The sequence below is a fragment of the Phaenicophaeus curvirostris genome, chromosome 6 (genome assembly GCF_032191515.1).
Source record: "Phaenicophaeus curvirostris isolate KB17595 chromosome 6, BPBGC_Pcur_1.0, whole genome shotgun sequence".
Lineage (NCBI taxonomy): Eukaryota > Metazoa > Chordata > Aves > Cuculiformes > Cuculidae > Phaenicophaeus > Phaenicophaeus curvirostris.
In genome coordinates, this window is record NC_091397.1 from 40,971,496 (window position 1) to 40,988,252 (window position 16,757).

The 16,757-nt window shown below is 44.5% G+C and overlaps 1 protein-coding gene across 20 annotated transcripts in view; it reads right to left on the minus strand.

Moving 5' to 3' along the window:
* Positions 1-16,757, minus strand: part of ARPP21 (cAMP regulated phosphoprotein 21) — a 199,244-nt gene that overhangs the window by 131,665 nt on the left and 50,822 nt on the right. For 8 of the 20 annotated variants that reach the window (XM_069859874.1, XM_069859872.1, XM_069859873.1 and 5 more), the window contains exon 1: positions 4,688-4,918. The exons of 1 other annotated variant lie outside the window; for it this stretch is intronic. The gene's annotated coding sequence lies outside the window, so the exon portion shown is untranslated. Of the gene's footprint in view, positions 1-4,687; positions 4,920-5,577; positions 5,715-6,442; positions 6,558-8,655; positions 8,678-16,757 lie in introns of those variants that run through there. 11 more of the 20 variants (XM_069859881.1, XM_069859880.1, XM_069859879.1 and 8 more) reach the window with 5 other exon arrangements.

Genomic DNA, 16,757 nt, shown 5'->3' on the forward strand with positions numbered 1-16,757 from the left:
ATTATACCATGAGAAATCACGCAGCTCACTGAAAACAAGCAGCATTCACTCCTTGTGAAGAAAAGCATCTCAATCTGACTCTCATATATTTCGTGATACAATGAAAATTTACAATTATTTTTCCGTATTGAAGGCATAGGGAGACTTAAGCTCATGAGGCAATAAAAATACACATACTGCAACAGGATTAATTAATGACAAAATTATTAGCTGTTAAAGCATGCTTTTGATGACAGAATTAAATTCCTGGGACATATAACTAGCTTTGATGGTTTCACGAACCCAGTAAAAAATCCCTGCTGTGCGGCCATAAAAATTGGAATGAAACAGAACCCTGAAAGTAGTTGATACGTATACATTGGATTGTTAAGCTTTAGCGTAGATTTCAAACTGAAGACAAAAAACTTAAAACATAAAAGCCAGAGTATTTAACACTGCAGGAAGCGGGATGGGGGCAGTTTTGCTCACGTTTTTTTCTTCTTTATTGCTGACTATTTTTTAACATTGTCCTGCTGGCCATTTAAGCTCTGCCTCAAAAGCTTGAGTGCATCCAATTCAGGAAAAATGGGCAGTTTTATCAGCTGGAGTATATCATAAGTTTCTGTAATTTTAAGGTGGATGCTGTATAAACAGCTCATAAAAAAGTCATAGCATTACCTAAGACTAAGCAGGAAATATACTACAAAGTATTAAATTACAAGAACATATTTCATAGGACTTCACTTTCTCATGGTACTTTTCTTATGAACTGTGACTCTTGGCCTGAGAGGATCAAAAGCAGATACCTGATCTGGAGAAAGAATCATATAAGTGTCCCAGTTTCTCTGTGAACAAGTTTCTTTCACTTATAAAAATGCACTTCTCACCTTACATACTACAACATACGCTATGTGAACACATCTGCCCTGAGAAATCTTACATGGTTACTGCCTCTGTACATTTCCAGTGACCAGAAAACATCCAACACCCCTGCTTTAGAAAGTCATTGGATATTCACATCATAAATTTCAAATTCCCAGCTGTCACTGCCTAACTATATCTTCTGCATTTCAGCTAAGTCATGCTGTATAACATTATCACTCTCTCACACTTCATAGCTTCTTCAATGTTAACTGTCTAGGCTGTCTAGGATTTAGTATTTTTCACCATGTTTATCACAGTTATCACAGTAGCAATTACTCCATCTAAATAACCCTTACGAACTCACTCCTGCAGAGTATGTTATTTCATTTAGTCCTTGCTTCTATGTATTACTCCCCATATTTAGTTGACTACTTCCTCTCAGTAACAACGGAAACTGAGGGAGGAGGGAGAAGTGGTATAACATTTTCATATGCTAGCTTATTACTTATTTAGGAATCTGGAATGATCTAAAATGGTTTAAAGATCTCACCATGTGACTAAAAATCAATATGTCTGAATGAAAGGAGACCTTTTCTGCAACTCCTTTTTCCAAAGAATCATAAAGAAGTGTACTGATGATTAATTACCTGAAAGCCTGGAAACCACAACAGTGAAAAAGGAAGCAGCAGTAAACACTAGCAACATTATTAATAGGTGGAAGAGAGCAATTGCAGTAGGACATTACCAAAGTAATTGCTTGGGGCTTTTCTTCCTAACGGTGACACAGAGCTCCACTACTCTTTCCCTGGAAGTAATGCCATTCACAACTTTGGATTGCATATGCCACACATTAATACCAATTATTTAGGTATTCTTATCAATTAAGATAAGCTAAGGGAAAACATAAGCAACCTCTATAGAGGGAGCACTCTCACAAAGACTCATTGATAATGCATCACCAAGTTTATCTACTGTAAAACCACCATATGAGATAATGTGAAGTCTAAAACTGGAATTACTTCAAACGTTTAAAGAAAACTATGAGCAGCTTAGCTCTTAAGTCCTACAACGAAGTGGTTTGGACCTTCGCTGACAAATACTTACTTGGCAAGAACCCATCACAGATGTTATCGATCAAAAAATCTGTCTTAATTAAAAAAGAAATACTGTATTTTTAGAGTGTAATGTCTTCCTGATTTTTCTGATAAACAGCATGTGTACGTACATTTGCATGCTTACACAAACCACTGTGGCTGTTATTAAGACTTGGGTTTAAGCCTCCTTCTTAAACAGTAAAAACATATCCTGTCCACCAACAGCGACCAGTATATCTACCTGAGTTTACAGGCATGTTTAATACATTAAAAAAAAAACCAAACCAAACACACCACAACCGAAAAACCTAAAACGTAAACAAACAAAAAAAAAAACCCAAAACCCCACACAGGACAACAGGAGTCTTCGTTGCACTTGTTCTGAAGATATTTCCTCGCTATAAAGGTTTATCATTAAACTGTTATGTAAAAATGAAGTATTTGTAATAGTTACAAGCAAACGTGTAAATTTATTTATATCTACATGTTTCTGAAAGTCACCATTCCGTGTATGAAGGTGAAAAACCAGAAAACTAAACAAACCCCACCAATTAATTAGGGAGCCTTATCATCCAGGAGCGACCCACATGAGACCGGAGACTGGAATAGGTCTCATTTGATGGCTGTCAAAAACCAGATGCACGACCTCACATGGTTTGCACAATTTATCTGCAATTCAACTTACTCAGCCTGAAAATGGGGAAAATCCTACTTACCTGGGTCATTTTTTGTCATCAAAACAGAATGCACCCTAGAAACACGTTTTACCATACAAACATGTTCATACACCATACTTTCAAGCCTTCAGAATCAAATTCTCTCCACTGGAATGTACAGTCTTTGCCATATATTACTTGTTTGATGAATAGTTCAATCTTCTACAAGAAAATATAACCCATTTGCTTGATTTGCTGAGAACACCAATACGGAACTTCAGATCTAGTAAATGAATGAGCAGGGCACAAACAAATTTTGGAAGTTTATTGCACTGTAGTTATGTTAAACTCTTAACTGGCCAATCTTTAATAACGTTTTTGAAAACAGTAACACAAATAGCATTTCTTTTAAATAATCATTTGAGTTACAAATGCTATTTACAACTCAGCAAGTAAATTCAGCAGGGAGCACTCCCTGGATCAAGCCACTCATTTGTGAGTAGTCCCTATAAATAAGGATTTGCTAACCTGCCAGAATAGTTTTCCTACTCTGAAATTAATGCCATCATAATTTATTATACCATCCAATGCAAGCTACAGTTCCTGCGTTACAAGCACAGGGGCGTATCATCAGCTGCTGTAAATCTATACCACGCTTGAAACCAATGGAACTACATCAATTTACAGCTGCTGAAGATTTGTCCCTATGCCTCTCCTTAGCACTGCCAAAACTATTGAACCAAACTCTGGATGCAAATGTAAAAGCTCCCACTGACTGCAGTAAGAGTGATGCCTGAAGGAAGAAAGACAGACTGAAAGTACGCCATGCTAGAATTAGTGCATTTCTTCCCCCGTCCTTCCCTCCCCCCCTCATTCCAAGTTTAAAGTTAGTTGTTAAAATTATAACCTGCGAGGAAGCCAAGAGCGCAGTGAATTTTAAAACTTGTTAGTTTTCTTTTGTGTATTCTCAGAAATTCTGTTTCATAACAGTGATTTATCACGCCAGGTCTGGTTTACTGTAATCATGTAAATTACCTCAGTAAAGCCCACAGGAAAAGTAACACCACCAGAAACACGATTTGGCCCCCAGTTTTATTCCTGCAGGATAAAGTTTCAAAGCGACTGTTGCACTGTTCTTATCTTTTTCCCAGATCTACCATTACACCTGTGTTAAAAATCTCATTATGTTTCTTCCTCTATCATCCTTATACATTCCCTACATAATTTTTCCTCCAAGTATACAATGCAGTGCAACACTCATCTCAGTAACCATCACTTGCACACTTAGCCCTAGGGCAGGCAAAAGGTCTAGCATACAGCAACAAATTGCCTGAAAAAGGATTTTGCAGTAGGAGTACTGAGCCATTTCTTAGACTACCATCCTGTAAAACTATCAGCAACACAGAGAAAATATAGTTGCTTGACAGAAGGTATCTTTAATCAAGGCGAGATTCTCTATGCGACTGAGCGCATGGTTTGTTGCGAACGTTGCAGACTGTTGCTAATAAATGCACTTCTGACTATACATACACAGAACTAAACAAGGCAGTTTTCCAAAAGCATGTATTCTCTTGCAAAACGGCATACCTGTAAGTATTTTCCTTTACATATATGTATCACAAAAGGTTTACAGTTGTTCACATTCTGTGAGCGCTTCATGCACCAATGATTTTTACTATCAACCGCATTAACTTTCAGCTGCAAAGAACAAAACCTCAGAACTGCTGCTTTGGGAGGTTACTGATAAGAATGTAAATAGTTAATCATTAAAACTGGTTAGCGCAAGAAAAGAAACAATATTTTTAAGCTATTCCTTAGCACTTCTCCACCATAAGACATTTCAACATTAAAAAAAGAATTAAAATGGAATATTAATCTTCAACTTAAGTATACCCAATTCCAATCAGATTTATCGTCACCGCAAAATCACTTCCTATCTAGTTTGTTTCACACAACTTTTTAAAATTAAAAAAAAAAAAAATCATCCTAGACCCCACAATACAGACCTAAAACCAGTTAACCGGTCACATTTCTGCACAGCTGCATTTCCTTTCATTAATCTAATAGAAATATTTGAGGGATTTCCTTTTTTACCTTCGCATTTTTCCTTTTCCAGTATCCATAACCAATCATCGCTCTGCTCTTCCATTATGCTCCGTATATTGCAGAGTGAGAAGCATCTTCATTAAATAGTATTAAAAATAGAACACACCCGATCTCCCCACCAGAGCATGCTCTGACAGTACTGATACCACAGTTCTCAAGGTAACCATGCCCAGCTGGGAACTGAGAAGCAAAGTCAGTACGAGATAAGCAATCTGCAAGCCTAATTGCGCACACAAACTTGCCTCGATCCGTGACGGAGACTGCTAAAACAAAACAAACAAAAAAAATCAGCGTGCAGTTAAATTACGCGACTAAAAAAGTTGCAGGTCAGCTTACAGTATTTTGGTTTTCCCTCCTCCCCATCACCCTCAGCTTCAATTGCTTTGTACTTGCCTAAAATCTACATCTGCCATTGAGAAGAACGCACACCAGGCATGCATCTAGCTCAGCGCGATGGTACAGAAGTCAAACAGGTGATCAGCAAACACTCCTGCTGCTCTTTAATGCCTTTGTTTCCCCTCTCGGCTCACTGACAGCGATGTCACACACGGCAGCGGGATGAGTTTAAGCCAAACCGCGCACACCTGGAAGCGCAAAGCCGGGAGGGGAAGGCAGAGACTCAAAGACACACCTCGCACAGACAAACGCACCTCAAATTCGAGCGTGTTCCGCCCTCCCCGGCTGGAACGGTAAACGAACGCACAAAAAAAAAAAAAGTAACAACAATTAAACAAAACTGCGTAATGGCTACAGTGGATGAGCACGTCTGGGTGAGGTCTCCAAGAGACACCGCCGAAACGCGCACACGAGTAAGCAGAATTACACTAAGCGGAGTAAAATGAACTAGTTTTTCCATGAAAAAGAGACGGTCAGGATACCTAACGATGTGACCTCAGCTCCTGGGCTGTGATCCTCCTCCTCCTCCCTCACTGCACGCAGAAGAGGGGATGCTAGGGAAGCATCAAGTACCCCCGCTACCCTCCCATCGCCACCCTTAAGAACAATGCCAGTCAAAGACACGCTTAGGCTTTCCCCTCCAGCGGAGCTCGGCTTTTTAAAGCGCACCCCCTCGGCGCCGTTCACAAATCAGCAAGTAAAACTTTGTTGGTTTTTTTTTTTTTTAATAGTTCAATGTATTTTAGCCAAAACGCCCGTCGGGAGGCCTCCCTCCCGCAGCTCCCCCCGCCCCACCCCGGGACACCGGCTACGAGGCGAGGGCACCCGCAGCTCCAGCCGTACCTGCCTTCCAGCGCCTCCACCCTGCGGCTCCGCGATCCCGTGCCGGGCTCCGGCTCCAGCTCCGCTATCATCCTGCCCCCCTACACTATCAATAAGACCTTTTTTTTTTTCTTTCTTTCTTCTCTCACCCCTTTCCCTTTTTCCCTCCCCCCTCTGGTAAATACCACATCTTAAGAGCCGGAATCCTGCAGTTGCCATAAATACTTGCACATCGCGTGTATAATAAACCCAAGCCCCAGCTCCATGCACAGCTCTTATTTCCCCTCTCCCCCTGCTTCACATGCTCAAAGCCGCGCTGACCTAAAAAATTAAAACATCACAGGGGGCAAGAATGGGATGGGGGGCAAATGACTCCGACGAGATGACAAAAGACACATGCCAGAAGAACAAAACAAAACAAAGACAAATCGCAACAACAAAGAACATCACGCCCCACAAATGTCTACAGATTCTGCTTTGGCTTTTTTTGTTTGTTATTTCGTTTTGGTTTTTTTTCTATTTTACCTGGCCTGAAAACGGGATCTGCCCCCAGCGTCTTGGGTTATTTTTGTTTGGTTTGTTTGTTTGGTATGTTTGGTTGGCCGGTTTGTTTATTTGGCTGCAGATAAAAGGCGGCGGCTGCTGCTGTTACAGTACAGCGCCTGCCCTCCTGAAAGACATGGTCTCTTCCTCCTCCTCCTCCTCCTCCTCCTCCTCCTCGGGAGGAGCGTCCGCCGCCCTCCGCTCGCGTCGCCCCGCTCCGCCGCCCGCGTCCCGGCCGGTTCCTCGCTCTCCCTCTCTCCGCCTCTCCTTTATCCGCCGCTCCCCCGCCGTACTGGCTGCCTGCGAGCCTCTCCCTCTCCCTTTCTTTCTCTCCCTTTCTCTATTTCTCTCTCTCTCCCCGCCCACGCAGCGTGGCGCGGCCCGGCTCCTCGCCTCGCTCGGCTTGGGGCTCAGGCGGCCCCGCCGGCAGCCCTGGGCTCCGCCGCCATTGCCTGCCCAGCCCGCCCCACCGCGCTCCGTCTGTCGCCGCGTCCGTCCGTCCGTGTGACCGCCCGCCCCAAGCCCTCCCTGTCAGCCCGTCCTCGGCCGGGAGCGGAGACAAAGCCCCCGAGCAGCGCTTAAGAAGGAGAAGGCTCGTTAATCTCCGGCTCCTCGTTATTTGCTGCCACCCGCTCCTCCGTTCCTCCCAAGAAAAGAGGGGAGAAAAATATGGGCCATGGACCCCAGGGGACCGCTGTGGGGAAGGTCTAGGGAGGGTGGTTTTAATTATTGTTTTTGCTGGTGGAACCTGACAGCATCCGCGCTGATCAGTCAAGCTGCTGAAAGGGGTAAAATGATAAAAGACTTTTTGGGTGGCAGCAGATGAGCCGCTTAAAATGGGGCACATGATCCCCTTCCCCCTCCCCTCCCTCTTACCAGCATGTCTCCATCTAGGATCTGGCCTGATGATGTTTTTCCAGGAGCCTCAGTGCACACCATCAAGGCACAGGGAAACAGACGTTTCACAAGCACACGCATTTCCAATACATAAAACTCCTGCTACCCGTTTAAAAAATGAGCTTCGTTTTAGCCAATTGAATATATGCGGGCATTAATTCTGCACCCAGCCGAGAAAAGGGCATTTACCTCTTTGCTAGGTGGGTATTAATATGCAGTAAAATTATAGCTGTACAACGCCAAATGTAATTGCCATAGATCATTTAGAGCAGATCCAGCAATTCAGCTGCTGGAAATGCATGCTCTGTGAATAACCACGCATCCGGTACAATGCCCTTTACTACAACAACCTGAAAGGAGACAGAAGTGTCTGGTACTAGCTGCAATTAGTAATCCTGTAGATGAAAAATAAACAGTCAATAAGTACAAGGCAGCAAGGCACTATGAAATATAGTGATCATTTATGTCTACAGCAATACAAATAACCCAACTCCCACAGACAGACAATTCTTATTTAAAATATGCAATTAAAAATGCACTTCTTTTTCTTATCAACCTCCAGAAAGCCTTTTTCACGAAAGACAGTTTGCCACAATTAACAAATGTAGAAGAACTCATGTACCAGTCAAACACAGACAAATATACAGAAGGCTAGGGGAGGACACACACATTTGCCTTAGCAGGTATTATCCTGGCACCCCTGGATTCCTTCTTTCTCCTCAGAAGCAACCACTTGTTTTTACCAGGGACCACTGACTGGAATCAGACTGGAAAAACATAGCGAGCAGTGAACCACAACAGGGTATGCATTAACAGGCTCCTGATTTACGCCTCAAGTGATCAGAGACATTCAGCCAGGCACACCAAAACCTGTTCTGCTAACGCACCTCCTGATGTGGCTTACTTCTACGATGGTTGCGTGTGGCTCCATTTCCTTTTAATTTTGTTATTTAATAGATCCCTACACCGTGTGCTACGAGTTGCATCCAAAATCAAAAAGACTGGGAGAAAGGCTATAAATGGCACTAGTGTGCTGCGGCTGGCAACAGGAGAGGGATCAGTTCTTTGCTTCTGATGTGTTTCTTTCAGCCATATCCTCTGTGAACCAAAGCTTGTTTTCCACAATAGCTATCAAAACTATTTTGAACATGCACTGAAATGTAGAGGACCTCACCTGGCTACTGGACATTATACCCTCCCTCCCAAGCAGGGTACCTAGCTAAGTGACAGAATGCAGGCTGCATCAGGACATGAAAGCTGTACTCACTCATGCCTTCACTAAACGACTTGTAACTCACCTGCAAAGAGGAGAGGCTGTGACGGGAGTGAATGTTTCAAAACCTTACTCCAGTCACTAGACATAAAGAACATGTAAAACAGCTGTGTGTCCACAGCTTGTCTCCCACCCTGGGCGATACTGGAGTTTCTTCAGAGTGGGAAGTGTCGAAGTTATACGTCAGATCTGTAAGTAGATAAAAATTCATCCAAGCTGTAGCCCTGGCAGTTCACTGACTCCTGTAAGGTAGGATGTGCCTGGGGCAAGTTACCAAATGCTAAAAGATGCCAGCAACAGCAACACCTAAGGAAATACTCAGGAAAACAAAAGGTATCAGCTCAGTGTCATGCTGCATTTCAACTTAGAATGGTGAACAGCATCAAACACAGCATGTGCGAAGAGGTGAAATTGTCTCCCTTTGTTGAGAAGTCACCTCACACCTTCTCTGAACCAGATATAATCCTAACAGAGTATGCGTCCTACATCCCTCCCTCTTCAGGAGTTTTCTTTGCAGAAAGAAAAATCACAATCATTGCATAGTATCTAAGAGTTGGGGAACCATGGCAATGGTTTGCTTCTGCCTGTGCTGATTTGTAAATATACACAAGGATAACTGTCCTTTTAGGCCTCATGGAAGCCAGCAGAAGCTCTGTGTTTAAGCACAGTCAGAATTGGTATACTCTTCAGACCTCTGACACTCCAGGAGGGGTTGAGGGGGGTGGGAGAAAGAAACAACACCTACTCTCCAAATACTTTCTTGAATAAAACATTTCATTAACTCCCAGTACATGCTTTCTAGGACTCCTGTCTTGCAGAGTACCCTTGCATAACAGGACTAACTTATAGCAGGTAAGCATACGTGTGCTCTGCGATCACAAAATTCCAATAGGCAACACCAAACACTTAAGCTGAAGGTATTTTTGAAGCATGACAACAGACTGCATTGCTTGTTCACTTCAAGCGCACTTTTTGTTAACTCAATTTCACTTAGAAATCAAGAAAACGTTAGTGGGCTCTCAAAAACTGACACCAGACTGGAAATATGTGAAATCAGACAAACATACAGAGTTTCATGCAGTTCTGCAATCACAGGAGAATCCTGTGATAGAAGGCATGCAGTGTTCGTAAAAGCTTGCATGACTGGTTGCACATTTCTTCTGCCTGTAGTTATTTTTCAGTGAAATAAAGCTAGCATATAAAGTCTAGTGTGTTTTCGAGTTATGGAATGATTCAAACTGAGGCACAACAGTATGATAAGCTAACTGTTGATTTATTTTATCGTAATCTTGTTTAAAAGAAATCAGTCTTAGTTGTTTTTTTATTTTTAAACTTTATTCCCATTTTTATGTCCTATTTGTTACAAACACATTAATCATGCATAATTTTTAGGTGGGCTTCAAAATACTGCTTTTCTGTTTAAAATTGCACTTTACAATATGTAAATATAGTCAAATTTCTCTAGTTTCAAGCACATCTCAAGAAGAGCTGAAATATTTATTCCAGTTACAACATCACAAGTAAAGGAGAACTAAACAAGCAATTTGTGTACAGCTTGTACGGGTAGCTCAGATTTGATTTAAAAAATGAAGCTTTGTGCTGTTCACATTGAAGTCAGTGAGAATTTTGCAATGGACTTCATTAGGATTAAGATCAGGTACCTAAATCTAAGGCTCTCTCTTTGGAGGATGATCAATGAACAACCCTTTAAAAATATAGTCTGTTGCTAGAGGGGTTGGGGAAGGTCTTTTTTTCCCACTAAAAGCAAAGCATCGTTTCTCTGTGTTTGACAGTTCAAATCCCCTCTTAGTTTCTTTTAGAAATCCCAGAGTGTTTGATGTGCCATATCTGTGTATCTTGAAAAGGATATTTCAGTGTGGAGTTCCTCACCCCACCCTCCCGCCTCGAAAAAAAGTCATTCCATCCCCCCTAAGACCAGAAACTGCAGTTCTTGCTCAGCAGTGACTCTCAAAAGTACAGGAACAGGAATTTGAACTCTAGCTTTGACAGCTAGCATTGGTGCAAATGGTCTCTCCTGTTGTAGGCTTTTTCTTTATCTATATTTACAGGCAGGAGGTTCAGGGGACTTCCAGATCATAGTCTTGGAAGGACAGTGGACTGGTTTTGGGCTAAAGGGTGGCTAACAGCTCAAAAAGGATGATCCAAAGTAAGCCAAAGGCCACACAGAGGACTCATCATGGTGTCATTCTGACTCAGTCATATTGCAGACAACATTCAAAGTGCAATGACAGGTTGAGAAAGTCAGACGGCAGGCAGCTCTCAGTTGCTCTGGACAGAAGCACATGTCTGATGTAGGAATTTAACATCGTGGCATTTTTTTTTAATATGTGTGTGCAGTGTGCACATTAGGGCAGAGAGACAAAACATGCAGTGATGAGGAAAAGAAGGAGCAATAAGAAGAGTCAGCAAGAATGTTGTGAACTGTGGAGTTAGGATGGGCCAGAAAGAAAATGGTGAGAAAAAGAGGAGGAGGGAAGAGTCCCAGGCAGGGAATGTAGTAAGCTGGTTATCTTGAGATCTGTGATTCACTGTGGGGAATGTGCACTACCTACACATATTAGAGTACTGCAGGGAAGAAATCAGGCTGAGGAAATTCCAGAGTCTTTCAACAGGATTTACGAGCTTTAATAATCCAACAGCTCAGGGTCACCTAAGAGCCCAGGAACTGCTTGGCTTACAAATATGAGTGGCTCTAAGGAGACATACGACAAATACAGTACCTGCAGGAGGGTAGTTATAGTCCTCGGCATAGGAGCTATAAGAATCACAAACAACTTCACTAGCACAAAGCAGTTTCCCATCAAGAGCTTACCAAGGAATGTCTTTATTGCAGCTCTTTGTCTAAATCAAAGTGTAAAAGCATAGCTTTCTTCCCAGCACACCTAGATAGCAGACAAGCTTTGGTAACAATTTTCAGGTACAACAGTAAGGTGTGGGTAATACTGGCTTTCAAAAGTAAATGGTGCTTCTCTCACTGCTAAACCATCCCTAGACCTACATCTGCCTTTAACGTGTCCTGGAGGGGACGTTGGGGAACTAGGGAACTTCATGGGTGAGCAAGTGGATCTGGGAAATAACAGAGAGGGGAATAAAGAAAGAAGCAATCTTGAGAGAAATCCTCATTTACCTTGTAGAAGTCCTGCCAGAGCAATATTAAGAATAGCAGTAAAATGTGCTTATAGAGTTGCATACTTGTTTTAACACTCAAAAGCAACGCCAGTATATATTATAGCAGACCACCATCCCAGTTGTAAGTAGACAGAGAACAATCATACAGGCTGTAAGGTATTTCAGTTCAACTATTTATTTTGTGTAGTGAGGAGTCTGGGTCTTGGTAATTTTCAACACATCTCTGTTCTGTGTTTTGATCAGGGCACATAGGTGCAATCCAGTGCAATGTCTGTTAAATAAGCAGTGCTGCTGTGTAGACTGGATACTATATGAAAACCTGGAGAAGGAACTTGGAAAATTATTTGGAGGTGAAGAAAAGAAGGCTTGCTGTGCCAGTCAGCCCCTGTAGCCCAGTGTACTCACCAACTACCAATTTCTCCCATTGAAATTCCCCTAAACAGATTGTCCTCTTAACTTTTGCTTCTAGAACATCTAATCTCCTCTGAAATGCATGGTTTTAATGTAACAGTATAAGAGAAGGCTCCCATTGACATTAGGCCCAGACCTACCTTGCAGGTATTTTTCATAAATAATGTGATACTACACTAATCTGTTGATACTCATTGGTACCAGATACAATTTTTTGGCTTTCCTTTTTATTTTTTTTTTAAATAATGTTTAATTTATTTTGTTAGAAGCTACAGAAAGGATCTGGCCACAGCATCTGTGTAAGTTGGATGTATTGCTTTCCTGCAGCCCACCCTAGCTCACTGAAGTATGCGGGAGATTTAAACAGTCCCCCTGGGAGCACCGCGACCTGGAGCACGGCGAAGAGGAGTGTGGCAAAGAGCTGTGGGGCAGTTTGAGTGGCAGTTCGAGCGGGCAGGGTGAGAAGGCAGGGTGCAGAGAGGACCTAGAGACCAGACAAAAGACACTGAGGACCATGGTGGCCACCCGGCAGAAGATTAAAGCTGCTCCATGTGCTGCAGAAGGCAGGATGGATGCTGCCACCCAGACAGAGCCACAGTGGGTGCAGGCAGCTACCCAGACCCTGGGCTGCAGGCAGCGCCCCCCTCCCACACCAGCTCGTGCCTCTGGTACTGGCTCCACTTGTGAAAGCTGCGCTCGAGTGGGGGAACTCCTTCACATGGTGGAGGAGTTAAGGGAGGAGGTAAAGAGGCTGAGGACCATCAGGGAGTGTGAGAGGGAGGTAGACCAGTGGAGTAGTGCCCTCTCACTAACTCAGCAGCCTGCTGGAGCTGGTGTGTCCAAACACCATCCACCTGCAAACTGCAAGGTTGGGGTTACAAGAGATGGGGAATGGCAGCAAGTTCCTGCCAGATGAAAGAAACCTGCTCCCCTCACCCAGACACCAAAGCCCCAGATCCCCCTGGAGAACAAGTGCCAGGTGCTGCAGGTGGAATCCAACCCTGAGGATGAGGATGATGGCTCCCACAGCCTAGAATCCTTCCCTAGGCTGCACCATCCTCAGAAAAAGATAAAAACATCCTCCATTAAGAAGAAGAGGAGGGTGATTGTTGTAGGGGACTCCCTCCTAAAAGGAACGGAGGGACCCATTTGCAGACCGGACTCGCTCCACAGAGAGGTCTGCTGCTTACCGGGGACATCAGTGAAGGAGGTAGCTAGAAAACTTCCTTCCCTGGTCCACGAGACAGACTACTATCCTCTGATAGTAGTCCAAACTGGTAACGATGATCTAGTAAACAAAAAGACCAAAACCATCAAGAATGACTTCAAGGCCATTGGGAAAATGATGGAGGGCTCTGGGGCACAAATACTATTCTGCTCCATCCCAAGGCTAAATAGAGAGAAGCGGGAAGTCAGGAAGAAGAATGCAATTAATGCCTGGCTCCGAGCCTGGTGTGAGGAGAGGGGCTTTGGCTTCTTTGATCATGCGGTGGCTCACACACCCCCAGGCTTTCTTGCAAAGGATGGGACACGTGTGTCTCCTAGGGGGACTAAAGCCCTTGCTAAAAACCTGGCTAAGCTCATAAATCGAGCTTTAAACTAGATGTGAAGGGGGAGGGGGTTGGGCCCAGACTAGACAGGAGCGAGCCTGAATGTGGAGCAGTGGTGATTCGGAGAGGGTGTGCTGGTGTGGACCACCAGTACCTCACCACACAGAAAGTGGGGGAGAACACACCTGGGGGTGTTAAGTGAAATACGGGCACTCTGGAGCTAGCTACTCCAGTTACCAGGCAATTGGGAATGAGCTCTGTTCCCTCTAAGAGGGCTGAAGGCTCGGCAGCTCAGCTGAAGTGCATTTACACCAATGCACACAGCATGGGGAATAAGAAGGAAGAGCTGGAAGCTGTCATAGGGCAAGGAGCCTATGATGTCGTTGCCATCACGGAAACATGGTGGGATGACTCATATAACTGGAGTGCAGCTATGGTGGGGTACAAACTCTTCAGGGGGGATAGGAAGGGTAGGAGAGGAGGCGGGGTAGCCCTCTTTGTAAGGGAGGACTTGGACTCCGTTGAGATGGATTGTGGCGATGAGGAGATTGAGTGCCTGTGGGTCAAAATCAGAGGAGCCCACCAGAAGGTAGATTTTGTGATGGGAGTCTGTTACAGACCACCCAGCCAAGGAGAAGCAGCTGATGAGCTCTTCTATAAACAGCTGGGGTTAATCTCTAGATCAATGCCTCTCGTTCTTGTGGGAGACTTCAATCTTCCTGATATCTGCTGGAAGTACAATAGAGCAGAAAGGAAGCAGTCTAGGAGGTTCCTGGAATGCGTGGAAGACAACTTCCTTCTTCTAAAAGGAAATCGTAGCAGCTCAGGAGAGAGCCATCCCCATGTTCCGGAAAAAAAGCCGGCAGGGGAGAAAACCAGCTTGGTTGAACAGAGAGATCTTGAGTGATATCAAGAAAAAGAGAAATGTTTATGGGGTGTGGAAGAGGGGACAGGCCTCTTGGGTGGACTACAGGAGGGAAGTGAGATTGTGTAGAGAAAAAATCAGAAGGGCTAAGGCTCAGGTAGAAATCAGATTGGCAAAGTCTGTGAAAGATAACAAAAAATCCTTCTATAAATAAATAAATAATAAAAGGAGGTCTAGGGAGACCATACAGTCCCTATTGGATGCAGAAGGAACAACAGTGACAGGGGAGGAGGAAAAGGCTGAGGTACTTAATGCCTTTTTTGCCTCAGTCTTTTAATTGTAAAGAAAGTTGTTCCATCTGTGTACAAACCCAGGAGCAAGAGGAGCAAAATGAGGCTCCCATGATCCAAGAGGAGGCGGTCAGAGCCTTGCTAGCCCAACTAGACACCCACAAGTCTATGGGGCCAGATGGGATTCATCCAAGGGTATTGAAGGAGCTGGTGGATATGCTGGCCAAACCCCTTTCCATCATCTTTCAACAGTCCTGGCTGACTGGGGAAGTTCCACTGGACTGGAGGCTGGCTGATGTTGTGCCCATCTACAAGAAGGGTCGCAGGGAGGACCCAGAGAACTACAGGCCTGTTAGTCTGACCTCAGTGCCAGGGAAAGTCATGGAGCAGGTGATCTTGAGTGCTATCATGAAGCACATGCAAGAGAACCGGGTGATCAGGCCCAGTCAACATGGGTTCACAAAAGGCAGGTCTTGCCGGACTAACCTGATCGCCTTCTATGACAAAGTGACTCGGCTGCTGGATGAGGGAAAGGCTGTGGATGTGGTCTTCCTGGACTTCAGCAAAGCCTTTGACACAGTTTCTCACAGCATTCTGCTTGAGAAACTGTCAGCCTCTGGCCTGGACAGGCGCACACTCTCCTGGGTGGAAAACTGGTTGGATGGCCGGGCCCAGAGAGTGGTGGTAAATCGTGTGAAATCCAGCTGGAGGCCAGTGACAAGTGGGGTTCCCCAGGGCTCAGTGCTGGGTCCAGCCCTGTTCAATGTCTTTATCAATGACCTGGATGAAGGCATCGAGTGCACCCTTAGCAAGTTTGCAGACGACACTAAGCTGGGTGGAAGTGTCGATCTGCTGGAGAGTCGGGAGGCTCTGCAAAGGGATCTGAACAGGCTGGACCACTGGGCAGAGTCCAATGGCATGAGGTTTAACAAGGCCAAATGCCGGGTCCTGCACTTGGGGCACAACAACCCTATGCAGTGCTACAGACTAGGAGAAGTCTGTCTAGAAAGCTGCTTGGAGGAGAGGAACCTGGGGGTGTTGGTTGACAGCCGACTGAACATGAGCCAGCAGTATGCCCAGGTGGCCAAGAAGGCCAATGGCATCTTGGCTTGGATCAGAAATGGTGTGACCAGCAGCTCCAGGGAGGTTATTCTCCCTCTGTACTCGGCACTGGTGAGCCCGCTCGTCGAATTGTGTGTTCAGTTCTGGGCCCTTCACCACAAGAAGGATGTTGAGGCCAGAGAAGAGCAACAAAGCTGGTGAAGGGGCTGGAGAACAAGTCTTACGAGGAGCGGCTGAGAGAGCTGGGGTTGTTTAGCCTGGAGAAGAGGAGGCTAAGGGGAGACCTCATTGCTCTCTATAACTACCTGAAAGGAGGTTGTAGAGAGGAGGGTGCTAGCCTCTTCTCCCAAGTGACGGGGGACAGGACAAGAGGGTATGGCCTCAAGCTCTGCCAGGGGAGATTTAGGCTGGACATTAGGAAAAAATTCTTCACAGAAAGGGTCATTGGGCACTGGAACGGGCTGCCCAGGGAGGTGGTTGATTCACCTTCCCTGGAGGTGTTTAAGGCACAGGTGGACAAGGTGCTAAGGGGCATGGTTTAGTGTTTGATAGGAATGGTTGGACTCGATGATCCAGTGGGTCTCTTCCAACCTGGCTATGCTATTCTATTCTATTCTATTCTATTCTATTCTATTCTATTCTATTCTATTCTAGTCTAGTCTAGTCTAGTCTAGTCTAGTCTATTCTAGTCTATTCTATTCTATTCTATTCTATTCTATTCTATTCTATTCTATTCTATTCTATTCTATTTCTAAGGCTCACATTGGCCACGAAGCTGCAGCACTGACCTCCAATGAGC